This window comes from Sorex fumeus, unplaced genomic scaffold, assembly GCF_029834395.1.
Source record: "Sorex fumeus unplaced genomic scaffold, SorFum_2.1 ptg000043l, whole genome shotgun sequence".
Lineage (NCBI taxonomy): Eukaryota > Metazoa > Chordata > Mammalia > Eulipotyphla > Soricidae > Sorex > Sorex fumeus.
Window position 1 is genome coordinate 46,835,160 of NW_026606100.1, and position 20,603 is coordinate 46,855,762.

Genomic DNA, 20,603 nt, shown 5'->3' on the forward strand with positions numbered 1-20,603 from the left:
TAAAAATAAATAAAATGCAGTTCCAACCTTTCTGTCTGGAAACAAACATTTCTAAGGAAAACAATGGCCCGACTCTGTGACTCTAGAAGTGTCCTTCCTGCAGCCAACTGAATCAGCATCCTCTGAAGTCTCTGGAAAGTCACAGACACTTTGATTCCACCCAGACCTTTTGAATCTGTCCTCAAGAGACCCACTGGACTAGGAATTTTAAATTCTATGTCGTTTCTTTTCATGCACGCTCATGTTTATGAATCAGCAAACTAAGAGGCTTCTCCTACTATCCTCAGTGGCTCAATGTGAAAGAAAAGCATTAACAGTGGACTCTGAAAACAACCTGACCTTGTGCCTCTGGGAACTATCTGCAGGCTTATCATTCACACAGTTGGGACACCCCTCACCCCCCCCCCCCCCCCCCCCCGCCGCCACACACACACAGCAGTGGGCTTTCCCTCAGCAAAAGCACCAAACATCTATCCTCTAGGGTCTCTCTCCAGAAAAAAAACAAACAAACAATCAAACCTTATCGAGAACTGGGTAGAATCAAGTCAACTTGTTTCTAGGACTGCCATAGAAAATCACACAAAGTGGCTTAAGACAACAGAATGGGATTCACTTAGACTCCTGAGGGCTCAGAGTCCTCGATGGACTGTTGGTAAAGTGGGCTTGTTCTCAAAGCTCTGAGGGGGACTGTTCCACGTGTGACTCCTGAAGTCCTTGGCTCCTAGGAGGAGCACTTCAGTAGCTGCCTCTAACATCACATGATTTCCTGTATGTCACTCTGTCCAAAGTGTTGTCTTCTCATTAAGACACCATCAATTGCCTAGGGTCCCTCCTATTCCGTATGGCCTCCTCCTACTTTGAACACCTGCGAAAGACTGCATTTCCAAATGCCACCATGTTGTCAGATACTGGACTTGAAAGTGTCTCTTTGGGGAGCCCCTATTCACACCGTGGCAATAGAGATATTTATGTGGGGGCTGGGGGTTGAAGTATGTAGTCTCTTTCCATTCTTTCTATGTCTCCCACAGTTCCCATGTTGTCTTTGGATCCAACCAGTCCATCCAAAACTAACTTCCCAGGTCCTGTCATTTTGAGTTCCTGCAGAAATGCTTTCCTGAGATGCATTTGGTCAATGCTGACTCATCCTCACTGAGTAGCACTGGGGCAGAGGCAGATCTCCCACGTGTGTCCTGAATGCATGCCAGTACTTCAGCTGCTTGCTCACTGGTCCCCAGGATGGGAGTGGGGGCTGGTCCCTTGCTAGCTGGTCATACAGGACTCCGTACACATAGCTCTGATTTCTGTGGCGTTTCTTGGAAGATGTTCTTCACTGTTAAATGATAGCTATTTGGATCAGAGAGAACTCAAAGGGCTGGAGTACATATGCTATATGGAGGAGGTTGAGTTTCAATCCCCAGGACCACTACAGTCCCCTGAGAATCACCAGGTGTGATCCCTAATCACAGCTGGCCACACTCCTTCAAGTCCCCCATCCCCCTCACCCCCACCAAAAACTGAACCAAAACAAAACAAAACGAAGGTCCTCCCCAGTGGAGAAACTGGCCTTTTTGTTCTTCTTGAATAACTAGCCAAGTCTCACGTTCCTATTTGACTCAAGAGATCTGTTTTGTTTTTGTTTGCGGAACCACACCTGGCCATGCTCAGGGCTGACTCCTGACTTTTTCAACAAGCACAGAACCAGCACTAAAATTGTCGTCCTCTGAACTTCAAAAAGTTTTATTATGGAAAATTTTTATCACAAATAAATATATACAAGTAGGTACTGCATATTAAAGATAGGTGTCATAAGCCCTCCAATGCCCATATTCAGATTTCAACATTATCAACATTTGGCTCATCTTATTTATATATCCTACTGTGAACTTTATTTTTGCTTGTGGACTTAAAGTAAATCTCAGACATCTTGTGGTATTGCTGGTATGTCTATTATAATCATATCTAACAATATGAAAAATAATTCTTTAAATCTTCTAATACTTTATCTATATTCAAAAATTTCACATCTGAAAGCAAACTAGTCTTATGGTTGAATTAAATTAAGCCCACACACTGCTTGTGGTGGTCTCAGCTCTTAAATCCCCTTTGTTCTGTGTAGTCCCTCCACCCACTGGATTGTGGAACAGGTTAAAAACATTCTTTTAAACTATCTAAATCAAACAAATGCAACTTCGGCTGGGTTTGTCTCTGGGGCAGTCATTTTGTAATCTTAGAGGTAGTCTCTTCAGGAGCAGATAGTCACATTCCATTTTTCTCTTGGGTTCAAGTTCCTATTTTAATTTCTATTTTTCAATTGTATTTTTGGCGAGTTTGGTTGATGTGGCTTTGTTGAGAGACTGCAAATCTGTGAAAGGATAATTTGGGATGTAAATAAGCTGAATTACATTAGTAAAGAGAATAAAGTCAATGTTTTTTTCTTCCAAAACATGTTGGAGATAAAGTTCCTGGCAAGTTGAATCTCTGTACTTAAAATCTAATGGTAGTAATCAGATTCTGGAATTTGGTCACATACCAGAGTAAATCAAGGGTTGGATATAAAAGTGTACTGAATGCCACAGAGTGGGAGTCAGGACCTAAGGTCTCAATGGACTTTATTGAAGATCATGATAGTATAAAATGGAGAAAAAATGACAAATGCAATAAAAGCGAAACAAGACTTGTCCAGAAAATCTCTTCAGATATGTCTTATTCAGAGAGGTTCAATCCCCAGGACCACTAATGGTGGTCACTTATTCAGAGAGCAAGAAAATGGCCATGACTTACGTCTCATATGTTGAAGGGTTAAATATTGGGGACAAAGGAAGAAATTCTTCCTTGTAAAAAGATTTATCACCTTCCTTCTCTCAGGATTCCTATGTAACATGTGTAAGGATGACAGCAGCTTATGATTTGCTCATAAGGGAAGAACAATTAGCACATGCATTGTTTTGACACAAGTGTTCACTGAGCTCCCGCTGTGTGCTCAGCATTATCCTAGATTTTGTGAAGAATTCAAAAAAGTCTGAGGCAGTTTCTTCTGTCAAGGAATTGTCAATGCTATAGTATGGTGGGAAGATGAACTAGGAGAGAGAAGTGTTGGCTGGTGAGATGAGTGGATCGATGCCAGGCATCTCTGCGAACTTACCATTGGGGCCTCAGCCTGGCCCCATCTTCAGATGAAGGGGTAAAGCCCCAGGTGTGTATCCCCTTCACCTGTATACTAAGCTGTAGATGCTGCCATGGACCAGTCACATCCTTCTCTGTCTCTACAACTGTATCTTCTATTTCCTGGTTTCTGTCTCTAACACACACACGTCACCAGTCATAAACTCCAGACCTTTGAGTTACAAGATAGAAGTAGTCTAGAAAGTGAAATGCCACACTCTCAGTTGGTGAATGGTAATACAGCTGTATAAGTCAAAATTTGACTTAAATTAATGAAATTCAAAATTGGGTTCGTAATAGCAGTCATTGTTTACTTCATTAAAGTTCACTAAACAACCACCCAGGGGACAACTGGTGGCACCACAGCCTCAGTTGGTCCAGTTTCCTTTGCATCAGAGTCTTGATGATCATCCATCAATCACCTCCAGAAGGGAGTCCTGCCTCTCGTCAGCTGTGATAGCCTGGAGTTTGCCAGGACACACATACCACAAAGACCAAGAGGTACATGAATGGCATGCCCATTCTGTGAACAGAAACAAAACAGAAACTTGTCTTAGGTTTCGTTAAACCAGTAGTCAGCATGCACGGTTTACTCCAAGGAGCATTAACCTGTTTATGAATACACAAAATTGCTTTACTTTGCCTTCATTTTCATTTTCATCCATCAAGATTTCAAAAACCTTGCTGTGGACTGAATGAATATGTCTTCTCCAAATCCAGAGATTGAAATCCTAAACTCCTTGCAATGGTATTTGGCAACAGGAAGGGTTTTTGAAGATGTGTAGATTTAGATGGGGCCATGAGGATGACCATCTTGTGATTAGTGGCCTTATTAAAAAAGAAAGATACCAGAACACAGACACGCAGGCATACTCTGTCTCTCTTCCCACCACCACCATTTGAAAACATTCTGAGGAGATATTCTGAAAGTCAGAAAAGGGTTGTGACTGGAAATCAACCAAATCTGCTGCCACCTTGATCACAAAAATCCATTTCAGACAGATCGATTCAACCTGGAGGATTAAACGTGCCCAATCTGTGGCATTTTGTTATAGAATTCTGAGATGGTTGAAACCATCTTAAGACAAAAAAAAATCCCAGGAGGCAGTTAACTGAATGGTATAAAATATTTGTACTCAACATATAGGATAAAGGATTGATATCTAGCAAAAACAAAGTACTCACAAAGATCAACTAAAAAAATCAGAAACCCCATCAAAAGTAAGAAGAGGAAATGAACAGAGACTTCTCTGAAGAAGACCAATAGTTCATAAACAGGCACATACAAAATGCTCATCATCACTAATTTTTAGAGAAATTCAAATCAAGATAACAATGAGATGCCATCTCAGATCAGTGAGAACGGCACATATAAAAATTACTGGCAGGGCTGGAACAATAGCACAGTGGGTAGGGCGTTTGCCTTGCACGCCGCCAACCCAAGTTCGATTCCCAGCATCCCATATGGTCCCCTGAGCACCGCCAGGAGTAATTCCTGAGTGCAGAACCAGGAGTACCCCCTGTGCATCACCAGGTGTGACCCAAAAAGCAAAAAAAAAAATTACTGGGAATAATCTGTGTTTGTGAAATTTTATAATTTCATATCTCCCACCACCTGGCCCCCTGGTGCCGTGTAATCCCATCAGCGGCCAAGACTCAGAGACTATAAAATCCAGATCCCGGACGAGAACAGTGCAGTCTTCTGCCCCCACGCCTGGGTGTTCCTTCCCGGGGCCCCTTGGAGGGGAGCGGGTTGAGCTTTCCTCCCCGCCCCGACCAGGGCTCCGGCAGCCGAAGACCTCCAGGACCAGCCACCACCATGCTGAGACCACTCTCCGCACACATGAAGGTACTGGCAGAGGGACAAAGCCACGCGGGTTCGGGGACGAGACCTCCAAGCCTACTCGGATTGGAGTCGAGCATCTTCCACCCAGATCCTCCAAATTCCAGTAGGCGGGGGTCACACCCACCACCTGGCCCCCTGGCGCCGTGTAATCCCATCAGCGGCCAAGACTCAGAGACTATAAAATCCAGATCCCAGAACTGTGCGGCCGCATTCGTGGCCGCGTGACATCTTATCAGAACTTTTTTTTATGACATCTTATTGTCTCATTCCTACTTTGGACAAACTTGCAGGCTATTGAATGTAGCCTGCCCACAGGGCAGAGTCTGGCAAACTCCCCGTGGCGTACCAAATATGCCAAATACCAGTAACAATGATGGGTCTCATTCTCCTAAAGAGCCTTGAATATAATCTCAGGGCTAGGATGAAAGAGACGTTACTGGGGCCTGCTCGAGGCAATCGACGAATAACAGGATGACGAAATGAAATGAATGAAATGAATCTGTGTTTGTGGGTGTCTGATGAAAGAGGAACTCTCATCTACTGCTCATGGGAATATTGCCTGGTTCAACCTTTATGAAAAACATAATGGAGGTATTTCACTAAATTAAGAATTGAGCTGCCATATAACTCAGCAGTTCTATATCTGGGTACCTACCCCTAGAAAAACATTCATTCAAAAAGACATATGCACACCAATATTCATTGCAGCACTTAGAACAATAACTAAGATATGGAATCAATCTTTGTAGGTAAGAATGAAGCTGTAGTATTCATACACAATGCAGTACCACATAACTGTAAGGAAAGATGAAATTATGCAATTTGCTGCAATACGGATAGAACTGGAAGACATCATGTTAAATGAAGTAAGCCCGAAGAACGACAAACTCAGGATGATCACACTTTTATGTGGTATACAGAAGAGTTGGACAATGTTGGGTCAAATTCTTCTATGGATGTGTTTCTCTGGTTTTCTGTCTTTAATAATTCATGAGATTACATTGGGCCTTACTGGATCATCCAGGGGCATTTCCCCCATCTCAACATCCTTAACTCTAGTCCTACCTGCAAAAGTCTTTTTTAGCCTATTCTCAGGAGGTAGACCTCTTGGAACATTACTTTCTTGAAACATTACAGTAAGATTTGGAACCCTCACATGCCTTATTAAACCAGTTTATAAAATAAAACAAAACAAAAACTTTCTATGTCAATGGCAAAGGGATTGTCCTCTTCCCTCGAATAGTATTTGTAACCCAATATCCCTCAGACCTTCTCATCTCTTGCAATGTTTGTGGAAATGAGAATAGAATCGATGGAGTCCATCAAATATTCCACATGGTCTCATACAAAAACAGAGTGAAAAACTAGGATGAGGATAAAAAAATATATATAGCCTGGATAAACTGAGGAAAGTCCTAGGCCTTGGACTGGTCTTCAGTGTTTACATTGTTTCCCTTATTTGTAAGGCAAGGAGACAGAATTTGTTCAACCCTCCCAGGCCTACTTTGGGCCCTTTCTTCCTCCTGTCTATGACAGTAAATTTCTGTTTTCATCTCTCTGCTCTCTTCTTCCTACCACCTCTCCCCGAGGTGGCTTGCTTTTCTGAAAACATAGGCTTAGTTCCCACAGCCATTATTTCACTTCCGTCTTTCATTCTTCAGTTCTTCCTGAAACTCATCTTCTGCCATAGACTTCAAGACCAGCCCCTGAATTCATTTCTTGCATTTTTGTTTTCAGAGTCACCCCTGGGATTTAAACGTTCATTCATTTCAGGTGCCTGCCTCATTTGAGACATGATCCCTCTATAATTGTAATATGCCTGGACTTGCGCTTTCTGTATGATTAATCAAGTTATGACCTCGGCAGCGCAGGCGTGTTCCAAACTTTTATAAGATGCCTGGGAGTTCCAACGCTATTTGAGGGAAGATATAAATAGGAGTTGTTCATTTAAAAGTCCTCACAGGTGTTGAAAAGCAATCACCCAGTAACACCAAGGTACAGTATTAATATTTTTTCCAGAAAGATTCTATTTCTACTTACATGCAGACTTGCAGAATTTGTGCTTTGTAAAGCTGGGTGGAAGAGTTCCTATGCACATCGATCAACACTTATCTTTCAAACAGCTTTCTGGACCTAGTCAGTGGAAAATTAATTTCATAATAGAACCACAGCTTTCTTCTTGGGAATTTGAGATGTTTGTTCATTGCCAAAAGCATGGGTCTCGAGAAGATAGTCTCTCATGTAACAGATACGACTTCATAAATGTGAGCTCAGGGTAATCCCTTAGAATTCGGAGCATCATTTCCAAGGTGGTGGGGCTAAGGGCCACCACAGTATCTCCTTATTCAGAAAACTTCCTCAGACATTGGCGCTGCCACTTACAGTGACTCAGCATGGCCTCATCATCTATATTAAATTTATCACTAATTGCCTATGTGAAATGGGTCCTCTGATACTTAATGAGCACCTACCACCTGCTCAAGATTGTCACTATATTGAGCATTTGCTCAACGTGTCCTGTGACATTTTCCCTGCGATACCCCTTCTCTTCATTCCAATGTCCTTATTTCCTTTATTTGCAGTTTCAATCGCTCCAGTAAACTAAATCAACTAGCTGCCACCCATCACCATATTCATCTCTCCCAAAACATCAGGGATAAAATTAATTTAGTCTGATATTCCCCCATAGTGTGTCTGACAATGCCCAGATGCCTCAGCATGTCTCCTCGCTCCTGCCCAGCTGGCCTCAGCTAATAAAACCTTGGGCTTAAGCCTTAAGAAATACTTTCCAGGGGCTTGAGCTATCTCAAGTAGAGACCTTGCTTTACTTGTGGTCAACCCAGGTTCAATCCCTAGTGTTCCATATGGCGCCCACCCCCAAGCCCTGCCAAGAGTTATCTCTGAACACAGGAGTAGGTCCTGAACACTATCAGGTATAGCCCCCAAATCATCTTCTCTCCTCCCCTAAAAATAAATACTTTCAGTTTTATCCTAGACTGCGCTAAGGAATTTTTTAATTGAAATTCTGTGGTTTACAAAGCTACTAGTAATGATAGCTCATGCACATTACTCCAACACCATACCCTTCACCAGTGTACCTACTTCCTTCTCCCAAGAATCTCAACTCTCATCCTTCTAACCACCCCCCCCAACTCAATTGTGTGGATGAGTTCTCCCCTTACGTTTTCTTTAGACCTTTTTGCTACCTTTTTGTGTATTTTAAGTCACACATATGAGAGAGATCATTCTGTATGTATCCCTTTCCTTCTGACAGACTTCACTCAACTTGATATCCTCTACTTTCATCCATGCAGATTGCATGATTTTGATCTTTCTTAGAGCTGCATAGTATTCCATCATGTATATATCACAACTTCTTGATCCTTATACCTTCTTTATCTTTGTGCATGCTATTTTCCCTATCTGAGATGTCTTTGCCCTCCTTTTTACTTTCTATGTTTTGATCACCCTTCAAAATTATTTTCAAATGTCACTTCTGTTCATGTGAAATAGGAAGAAGAGAAGTAGACGGCAAGCCTGTCCTAGCTGTATAACCACTGGATGTGATCTATTGATTCCGAAAGCTGGTGAGGTCTTCTGGTTCCTTCATGGGGTCCCAACTAAGGCTTTCACTATTTCTAAGACACATCAGCTCAGCTTTCTAAACCTTGCAAAATTTTATTCCTGGGAAAATAGTCATAGAAACACAAGTTCTAGGATTGTTAGAAGATATTCATTCACATATATGATTAAGCATACAAACACACATACACACTCATAAAAAAATCTATGCTGATCAGTGGCAGAGTGGTTGAATGGACAGCAGAATCATAGAACATTATACAGTCATACAAAATGGTGAGTTAAATCAATTACCAGTTGATTTGCAAGGATTTCTGGTTCATACAAAATAAGGAGAAACACAGACTCAGAGTCAAAGAGAAAACTAAAAACACAACGGCCAATTTAAGGGTGAGAATGGGCCTTGCCATCCCTTTTCCACAGAGATTGATTTGCATTGGTTAAAATAACATCTAGCACACCTTGGGAAGTTATACAGTGACATTCTCTTTCAATACCCTGGGAGGATGGGTAGGAGGCCAAGAAAGGAGAGAGAAAAAAACAAAAATAAAATATATTTTTAAAGTTACTCTATTATAAAGTCTATAATATCTATCCACTAACCTTCAAATTCTATTTCTGGGTATGTTTTCCTTCCATGAGCAGTGAGCAAATTCAGGTTCCTGAAACAGGATGGCAGCTCTGTGGGGAGGTGGGAGGGTAGGCCCTGTTCACATTTCCCCCTCATCTTTTCTAGGCTGGAGCGATAGCACAGCGGGTAGGGCGTTCGCCTTACAAGCGGCCAACATGGCCGACCCGAGTTTGATTCCTCCGCCCCTCTCGGAGAGCCCGGCAAGCTACCGAGAGTATTCGATATGCCAGACACAGTAACAACAAAGTCTCCAATGGAGACGTTACTGGGCCCGCTCGAGCAAATCGACGATCAACAGGAGGGCCTTTTACTTTACCTTTTCTAGGATGGTCGTCTACATTTCAGTACATGTGCACAAGTTAGGATCGGAGTCATAGCCAATGGCACAGCACTTCTGCTTTTCACGTGACTTTACATCTGGTGTCACTCTTCAGTGAGTACTGCATTGCACCCTCATGCTGATACAGCACCCCTATTCCTCACTGAATTTTCAAATAGGGGACAAAGGCCCAAGAATGATAAGCAAGTTTCCTGAGGGCCACATCTCTGATGTGGCAGTGCATGACCCCCTGCAGACCTAATATCCGGGAAAAACTACCTCACTAATGAGAAGGGTCTCTAAGCTGCATCTCCATAATGCAAAGTGGGTTTGTCCCATCCCGGTGCCCTTGTTCCTTCTATCATGTGTCATCACGCTCCTTCTGCCATTCCCTGAGCAACTGACCTTATTCCTTGATCCCATCCTGGCTCTGGGCCACAAAGTCACTGCAGTGACAGCAGGAGGGAAATGGGCCTTCCCTGAAATGTACTTAGGTGATATCCCTAATCCTCATCCTCTTTCCAACAAAATGATGCAGTTGAGAAGGCGCTTGAAACAAAATCTCTCTGTTTATGAGCACTCTTGCGCCCATGGAGTAGAAAACTCACCTGATAATGACTCTTGTACTTCATCCAAGTTATTTCTGGGTTTTCAAATCCATTGTGAAGACTGAATCCGAAAGCTACAGAAAAGGCTATTAAGTCTTTATGTAAAGTGGAACTTGCTATTCTTTCAAGTACATCTCTGCATAAATCTACACCACCCCATGCCATGCTGCCCCTGTGTTAGATCTGCCAGAGAAAATGAAAGTGTTTCTCAGACTGACTTGGGGACAAGCTCACTCGCTGCTCTTCCGCAGGTCATACTGAAAACATAGAGCGAAATTCTTGCAAGTCAAAATTGGCATTAAAATGGGTCTTAAGAGCTGGAACAATAGTACAGCGGGTAGGGCATTTGCCTTGCATGCAGCTGACCTGGGTTCGATTCCCAGCATCGCATATGGTCCCCTGAGCACTGCCAGGAGTAATTCCTGAGTGCATAGCCAGGAGTAATCCCATGCATCATTGGGTGTGACCCTAAAAGAAAAAAAAATGCCAGAGATACCATAACAGGAGTTAAAGTTAAAAAACCTTGCATTCTGCCAACCATGGTTTGGTTCCATGGCACTGCATATGGGCTCACCCCCATGAGCACTGTTAAGGATCATTCCTGAGCACCACTAGGTGTGATCCATCTCCCCCAATTAAAAAAATTGTCTCATATGCTCAGAATTGATATGAAGGTGAATTTTCAGAGATAATCAGGCATTTCACTGCAAATGTTCCATGGAATTGAGTTAGGGAGTTATGCAGCCATTAGGGAGAGGCTTAGAATAAACTGGGATTCATTGTGTCATCATTTCATGCATTGGAACAAATCAAAAAGTTAGGTCAACTTTCAGGTCAAGTTTGGGAACTTCTTTTAATGCCTTGTTAGAACCTTCTTCAATGGAGCCTTCTTTCGGCTCATTATAGAGACATTACTCAAAGTCTAATTGATCAGTAATAATTGGTTTAGCAAATATAGGTCCACTTTTCATCAGTCTTGTAGTTTTTTTCTCTTTTCTTAAGAACTCCAAGTATTTTCTGCTGTTTAGATATTTTTGGTTCGAGTCAGGACTGGTCCCAGATCATCTCTTTCATATATCATCATAGAACAAATAGTGTATGCATGTGTGTGTCAATATACTTTAAATAGTATCACAATCACGACCATCCTGTTATTCGTCAATTGCCTCGAGCAGGCCCCAGTAACGTCTCCTTCGTCCTAGCCCTGAGATTTTTTAAAAAGTGCCATATTCAAGGCCCTTTCAGAGTTAGGAGAATGAGACCCATCATTGTTACTGGTATTTGGCATATTGGGTATGCCACAGGGACTTTGCCAGACTCTGCCGTGTGGGCAGGTTACATTTGGTAGCCTGCCAGTTTGTCCAAAGTAGGAATGAGATAATAAGATGTTGCGCGGCCGCAAATGCGGCCATGCGCTTCTGGGAGCTGGGTTTTATAGTCTCTGAGTCTTGACCGTTGATGGGATTACACTGTGCCAGGGGGCCAGTTGGTGGGTGTGACCCCCACCTACTGGAATATGGAGGATCTGGGTGGAGGATGCTCAGCCCTGATCCGAGTAGGCTTGGAGATCTCAGTCCCGGGACCCGCATGTCTTTGTTCCTCTGCCAGTACCTTCATGTGTGCGGAAAGTCATCTCAGCATGGTGGTGGCTGGTTCTGGAGGTCTTTGGCTGCCGGATCCCTGGTCGGGGCAGGGAGGGAAACTCAACCCGCTCCCCTCCAAGGGGCCCGGGTGAGGACAGCCAGGCACGGGGGCAGGAGACTCTGCACTGTTCTCTTAAATAGTATAAATGAGGATATATGTAGAGTGTATATATTTACATGTAGCTAGAGAAAAGGGAGAGCAGAAGAGAATGATGTTACAGAATCACAGAGGCTGGAGGTCGGCGTGTCTGCATTTGTCAGGCAGGAGGACAGCAGGATACACAGGCATGAGTTGCAGCCAAATCTGAAGACATCTGCAGACAAAATTTTCTTTTCCTCAGGGGACTTCAGGGTTTTTTTTTTTCTTTTAAGATCTTCAGTCAACTGGATGAGGTCCACCCACATTCTGGAGGATAATCTGCTTTACTCAAAGTCTACTGATTTCAATGTTAATCTTGTCTGAAAAATACCTTCACAGCAATATCTGCAGGAGATACTGTGCAAATGTCTGAATACTGCGGCTTCCTTAGATAGACAGATACTGGCAGACCCTTCTTTCAGTCACTCTCAGGTCCTCAAACCCGGGGTATTTCTGGCTCTTTTCCCTTCTCAGCATTTCCAGATATCACTTGGTATCATCCTTTTGGCACCACTGTCCTTTCCACTTGCTGGGATGTCCAGTGGCAGCTTCCTTGTACTTGGTGCTGGACGTATAGCTGTGTCCTTACTGATCCTCCCACCACCCCCATGCTGTATACATGATGCATTTTTCTGGGATATTCTCATTACTGGGCTGGGGTGATAGCACAGCCGGTAGGGCGTTTGCCTGGCACATGGCTGACCCAGGTTCAATTCCTCCATCTTCTCGGAGAGCCCGGTAAGCTACCAAGAGTATCCCACCCACACGGTAGAGCCTGGCAAGCTCCCCATGGCATATTCGATATGCCAAAAATGGTAACAACAAGTCTCACAATGGAAACGTTCCTGGTGCCCGCTCAAGCAAATCGATGTACAATGGGAGGACAGTCTCATTACTCTCCTCCTGCTTAAGAACGCAGAGCCTATTGATTGTTTTCTTCCCCAAGGTACTTCTCTGTCCTCCTCAATCTCTGTGATCCCTGGCCTCAAACTATCCAGTTGTTCTTTCGAGCCCTTTCATGCCAACCAACCCCTCCATCTCTAGTCATCCTCTTGTCACTAGTCATAGCTGTTTCTATACTGATCCCAGAGCCTTTTGTTACTTGGTTTTATCTTTATCTGAAATACCATCTCACTTCCCCTCTCCATGTCTAACTCTGGACATGGAAATAATTCTAAATTTAGAGCTAGAAAATGTTTACCCAATTTCCAAAACACTAATGCACTAGTTATCTAATATACAACAACATGATAAGAAACTTAGTGACTTAGTACAGTAATGATATAATTAATTCTCATGGATTTTGTGGGTCAAGATTTGGGGTGGAACTCAGCTGGGCAACCCTTCTGCTTTCCTGGCACTGACAGGTATTACTTGGTGTATTTAATTGGCACTTTTCCAAGACAACCTCAATCACATACATGTTTGCTTTGGGGACTGTCAATGGGTATTGTAACTTCTTCCACATGCATCTCAAGGTAGTGAGGTCACGAAGAACATTTTGAGAGTCTCAAGAAGAAGCATTAAAACTTATTGTGAGAGCATGAGAAGGATTGTAATGTCACTTTAGCTACTTCTGTTGTATTCATAAAATAACACAATAAACTCTAGTTTATCTCCATTATTCAGTGACTCAGAATCTAGTTCCACCAAATGTTTGTGGTGATGCTATTATTTTTATTTTAGTTCTGGGGTCATGCCCAGTGATGCTCAGGAATTACACCTGACTCTATTAGAGGCTCCTGACTCTAACTCAGGAATTAGTTCTGGCAGTGTTTGGGGGACCATATGCGATGCCAAGGATCCAACCCAGGTCTGCTGCATGCAATGCAAACACCCTACTGGCTGAGCTATCACTCTGGCCCTTGCTGATGCTATTATTTTTTTTCTTTTTTGGTTACATCCAGCGATGCTCAGGGGTTACTCCTGGCCCTGAACTCAGGAATTACTCCTGGCTGTGTTTAGAGGACCATATGGGATTCCGGAGATTGGACCCAAATGCTCTACCTGTTGTAGTATTGCTTCAGCCCCACTGATGCTATTCTTGATTCCAAAAGATATAAGGTCCTAATACCTATAATCTGTACATTTTTACCTAATCTGTAAGGGTAGCATTTACAGATATGAGTAATGCAAGGATCCTGGATGAGGACATTTTCCTGGATTATCCAGTTGTCCTAAATGTAATCACTAGGGTCTTTATAAGAGAGACACAGAAAATGAGAAAGCCTTGTGAAGATGGAAAAAAGAGAAGGGAAGATGCTGCCCTTGAAGATCAGAGTGTATGATCACCTGCCCAGGAACTCAGTCAGCATCAGAAGTTGGAAGATACAGATTTGAGCCCCCTAGAAATACTGTCCTATTTGTGATTTCAGCCCATTGACAGTAATTTTAGATTTCTGGTCTCAAGAACTATGGAAGAATACATTTTTGTTGTTTCAAGCCACCAAGTTTGTGTCATGAATTCAAGCAGCTACAGGAAATTAAACAGTTTGGAACAAGTCTTGAGTAATTTACTAGGATAAAGCACAGTCATTCAAGATATTCAACAGTCACTGGAGAGATAGTATGATAGTTAAGGTGCTTGCCTTGTATGCAGCCAACCTAGGTTCAATCTCCAACCTAGCATGTTTCCTAATCATAACCAGGTGTAACCCTGAAGGTCCCCAACACTGCCAGGTATGACTCTGGAGACCCACAAGTGCAGCAAGGCTGGGCCAAATAATTGCCAGCATAACAGGGCCTGAGCAACAGCATAACCTTAGGCCTTTACACTGAGCCACAGGTCTTGTTGGCCAAGAATCACTGGGTCAGCAGTTTAGTGTTAGGTCCTGAGGATGTAGCACTGCTCCGACCCTGCAGTGCCAAGGATTATCCAAATCCCTCTAACAGTTCTGGGAAACCTCCAAGGTTGCACCAAGCAAAGTTCAGTGCTCAGGGAGTCAAATCAGGTCAGCTAAACTCAAGGCACATGCCTTATTCCCCATACAATCGCTCTAGTCTTTAGATCTCATTTATAAGGGTAATGATCCCAATTTTGAGAATTCCATCCTCAGGTCCCAATCACAGCTCAAAAGTTCCACCTCCCAAAACCATGACACTTGGTGAGCCAGAGTTCAGCATATAAAGGAAGGGGTCAAGTCAACGCTTAGTTCATAACCATCAGGAGAAGTTATTTTGGCAAGGGGCAGAATTGATCATTTGATGACATGTAAAATCCATCCCAATGATAGAGGGGAAGTACATATGGGCCTTCCCCTACAGAGGGGCTGGGGAAAGAAGAGAAAGAACTGGAATGAGGGGAGGAGGAGAGGCAGAACTCTGAGAAGTATTTTATAGGCCACAGGAGGGCAAGGCACACATTTGTCTGTCTCGGGAGAGCAGGAGCATTCTATGAAGATGTGTTAAAGAAATGAATGAACCAAAGACCAAGGAGCAGTAATGGAAGGTCAAATCACGTCCTACCTGCCAAGGCTATAGTGGCAATACCCCTTAGAAAACCCTGAGAGTCAAGGAAAGGTTGGCATGGGAGATTCTGTGCACTGCTGAACCGCACTTGCCCCCATCAACCTCTGCCTCTGGGGTCTTCTTTTCTTCCAGGCTAAAGAAGCAAAACACTGGTCTCAAGAACTATGAGCCTCCAGGGACGTCGGGAAGCCATTTAACCTTTGCCTCCCGGGTTTCCTCCCTCAAGGAGTGATGGGGAAATTGATAGTGACCTCCATTCCTAGTGATTATGGGGATTAACTAAACTAGACATGCAACATGCTTTAAAAATTCTATTTTGGGGGCCAAGAAGGCAGGCGGGCCAGTGGGCTTCTCCTGTGGCCTTACCAATAGGAAAGTTCCCAGCCCAATTTCAATTTCCAGATAAAGATCAGAAACGACCAGTCATGTTCCCACCAACAATGAATGATAGTCTCTTTCTTACCACATCCACACCAGCACTGGTTGTTCTTATTCTTTTTGATGTGTGCCAGTCTCTGGGGTGTAAGGTGATACCTCATTGTTGTTTGGATTTGCATCTCCCTGATGATTAGCGATGTGGAGCATTTTTTCATGTGCCCTTTGGCCATTTGTATTTCTTCTTTGAGGAAGTTTCTGCTCATTTCTTCTCCCCATTTTTTGATGGGGTTGGAAGTGTTTTCTTATGTAGTTCTACCTGTGCCTTGGGCTGGAGCGATAGCACAGCGGTCGGGCGTTTGCCTTGCATGCAGCCAACATGGCCGACTCGAGTTCGATTCCTCCACCCCTCTCGGAGAGCCCAGCAAGCTACCGAGAGTATCTTGCCCGCACAGCAGAGCCTGGCAAGCTACCCGTGACGTACTCGATATGCCAAAACACAGAAACAACAAGTCTCAAAATGGAGATGTTTACTGGACCCGCTCGAGCAAATTGATGAACAACGGGAGGACCGTGACCTGTCCTTATGGAGAATGGGTGTTGAAACATTGTGTGACTGAAGTCTGATCATGAAAACTTTGTAACTGTATCTCACAGTGATTCAATTTTTTAAAAATAAATTAAAAGAAAGATCAGGAAGGGCCAGATGAGGGACACAAGTAGGGAAGGAAGAAAGGGCAGACAAGAGACAATTAGGTGAAGAGAGACCTTGTTCTGAGTGTTCCATGTAGTGAGAGGGAATTCAACTAAGCTGCTCTTCTCCATGACCAACCAGTGAACTTGGATTTCAACTTCCCAGCATGGAAGACAAAGGCAGGTACTCGGAGAACATGTTTTTGGTGGGTAGCATTTCTAGCTGCAGGGGTGCATATTTTCTAATAGGAAAAGGAGACCATTTTTGGTCACTCCATATTCTAAGCTCATCACCTCATATGTAATGGATAATCTAAGTTTTTTTCAGAATGTGACTTGGGAGCAATGAATAATTTTGGAAGCCACGAGTAGTTTAAAACTTGGGTCTAATGATGGCCACTTAATGCCCGTATTGCAAACCATAACACCCAAAATGGAGAGAGAGAGTAAAAGGGAATGTGCCTGCCACAGAGGCATGGTGAGAGGGGGCCCAAGAAGGTGGGGGGAGGGATACTGGGAACATTGGTGGTGGAGAATAGGCACTGGTGGAGGGATGGGTGCTAATCATTGTATGACTGAAACATAATCATGAAAGTTTGTAAATCTGTATCTCATGGTGATTCATTAAAAAAATTAAAAAATAAATAAAATAAATAAAGCCAAATGATTTCCTTCAAACACATTATTATCCTTTCCTTTTTGTTGAAAACAAAACAAAAACACAAGAGAAAGAAAACAAACTTAACACCCAGTAACACAAATGAAAGTTCCCGGATGAGAAAACTTTGCTAGTTTTCAGAGTTACCCGTGGGCAATGTTATGCGGTGGGAAGCACACGACTTTAGAGACTCATCGTAGAGAGGACAGATCATTGGATGCTGCAACTCCTTTACCACATGGAGGACATACTGGACTCTCATGTGGATTAAGGATCCCTTAGGTATGGTGCCCAATTCCACATTGCCTCATGATCAGTATTCAAAACATGAGCACCATCAATTTTCTGTTGTAATTTACAATAACATATTTGAAGTCTATAGTCCTCAAAGTACTTCAAATGTTAAAGGGGAGAAATTCTATTGGAATGACAATACCTAACTCCTCTATCTCCTAATAAGACAAAGGCCTTAAAAGAAAACAAAACATTCTGAGATTTTTTTTCCCAATGAGCTTCCTTTTTCCTAGCAGCAATAGACCAACTTGAAGGTTAGAGAGTACCCCAGAGTGCCCAAATCTGGGGTACCATTCCATCAAAAGTGGGTACAAAAGGGGTAAAGGTTTTGAATGTTATTGGGAGGTGTGTGTCATGAGGTGCGCGTGGGGAGGAGCATGTTGTTTTTAACCCCCGGTCAACATAGTATCAACAAAACCAACTCACTATTCATCTGACCTGCAGCTCATTTTTCCTCCCAAGAAACTCAGCACAGGACTTGGAAAGAAAAGGAACTCAATGGGCTCGGGGGAAATGAGAATGGACCCAGGCTTTCCTTGGCATGCCCAGCAGCGGGGTCTCTGCTCAGAGGGCAACCCGATAGTGAAGCTAGAATCTCTGTCTATCGGTGTACTAAATTGACGGCAATGAAAAGAATCCTCCCCAGACACAAAAGTACACTTGTTTTCCGATTCGTGTCTCCTGAATGCAAGCTTTTCAGGCCCTTCTCTGGAGGAGTTAACGCGTGCTTGCTTTCAACAGAGGCAGAGCCTCACACTATCATTTTGTAAAGGATTTGCTTGCAGAGGTGACCTGACCACTTGCTCATTAATACACTGGAGAACTGTTCTTCCCTACCATCTCATGATACAAATTCACTAGGACACTAAGGAGTTTGTTTAAGTAGCTGGCGACAGTGAGTCAAGCCAGAATGCAAGTGGGACGGTCATGACATGTCCCCTCACCCACGCTTCCCTCCCCCCTTATCCCCCATCAAGTCTTCAGCGGTCCTTGCTGGGCCTCCATTTCCTCCTTCCACTTGCAAGCGTCTCAGTTACCTACTGTTAAGCATCTTGGCCTTATCTTTGTGTATCCAATGCCCGTTTCTCTTTTCCAAAATGACTAACAGGAATTCAGGGTATTGTGTTGAATTCTAATGGGTTATTTTGTCTTGCATGTGTTGGTTTCTGAAATGTCCTGTAATGTTTTTCTTTTTTTCTGCTCCTTTAAAACTAATGCTTGGACAGGGGGTGTGGTGCTGCCAGTAGGTCAACCTGTACCTGCAGGGTGAGAGCATCAGCAGCCTGATGACGACTTCAGGCTTCCTGATACCCCAAAATTGCTGCTGTGCCTCTGATCAGACCCCAACGACTCATGACCAAGTTTTCTGAGAAATTAAATGGCCTAAAGTTAGGTCTGTGGGAACCGCACACACAAAAACCACCTCCAGAGATCCAGAAATAAATCTGGAGAGGGCTGGAATGATAATAGAACAGGTAGGATGTTTTCCTTGCACACAGCTGAAGTGGGTTCAATCCCTGGTATCCCATATGGTTCCCCAAGGACCGCCAGGAGTAATTCCTGAGTGCAGAGCCAGGAGTAACACCTAAGCACTGCCAGTATGACCCAAAAAGACCTAAATAAATAAGTAAATCTCAAAAGAGATCAAAAGTCAGAGTTAATTTTGGACCCACACAAGGCTGAACAGACCAGGGTAAATTGGAGGCGGCCCATCAGTCCGATGCTTTCCCAAACAGCCACTTGCTTCCACAATCCAAAATCACCACCATGCCCTCAGCCAGAATCCACCATCTCAGGACAGACCTCACCAAGATATTAAACTGTTGAAAATTTGTATATGCAGGTCTTATGGCTGAAATCTCAGGCTGATTTCTCAGGGTTGATAGGGCTACCTCCCCTCACTTCCCTATACTCCTGGAAGCACCGGCAGTCACCAACATGAACCAACTCCATCACTACCATGTAAGTTCTTCTTCAGAGCCTTGCTTCAGAGACCCATAAATAAATCTTGAAAGTGATCAAAAGGTGCAATTAATCTCAGACCCACGCAAAGATGAACAGATATGGGTAAATAGGAGGATGGAGGGTTAGCCTGGTGCCCACCCAAGCAGAGCCCCCAGCAGCTGCTTGCTCCCACAATGCTACTATGCCCCCTGGCCAGACTCTACTATCTCACGATGGACCTCACCAAGATATAATCTGCTCAAAATTTGGGTATGCGGGTTTTGTGACTGAAATCTTCAAGCTTTCTTGGGGTCAGGATAGACTACCTTCCCCCACCTCCCTGTATTTCCAGAAGCCTCAAGCAGTCATGTTCACACTCTAAAGTTCCACCCAGTTAAAAAGCTATTCTAGCCTTACCTTCCCAATAAAAATACTGAGTGCCCTAAACAAACAAGATTGACTTTAGTACCTATATTGCAAACCATAATGTACAGAGAGAGAGAGAGAGAGAGAGAGAGAGATGAAAAGAAGAAAAGTGCCTGCCATAGAGCAGATGTGTGTGTGTGGTGGGGGGGTGAGCTCTGTAGGGGGTTGGTGTGAGGAAACATTGATGGTGAGAAATGTACACTGGTGAAGGGGTGGATGTTGGATCATTGTATGACTGAAACTCAATCATGAACATCTTTGAAATAGTCCATCTCACAGATATTCAATTAAAAATTTAAAAATTAAAAATCACAAAATCACAAATCACAAATCATCCTGTTATTCGTCGATTGCCTCGAGCAGGCCCCAGTAATGTCTCCTTCATCCTAGCCCTGAGATTATATTCAAGGCTCTTTAGGAGAATGAGACCCATCATTGTTACTGGTATTTGGCATATTGGGTACGCCACGGGGAGTTTGCCAGACTCTGCCATGTGGGCAGGCTACATACGGTAGCTTGACAAAATTAAAAATTAATAAAAATTAAAAATTAATAAAAAAGAACAGTTAGCCTGCAAGGAAATTTCCTTCACATAAGAACAGTGTGAGTTTTGTCTTGCCTTTGGTTAGGGTAACTCTGGTGTCAGTTCTAATTTAAAATGATATAAAAAACACTTTTAAAATGTACAATCACTTGTAAAAGGAAGGATTAGTGCAGTGAAGAAGTTCAGTGACATTTTCATAAGTGGGATTATGTTTCATTTCTTAAATTCATGTGATAAAACCATGAAAATCCCAAACCACTGGAATACACCA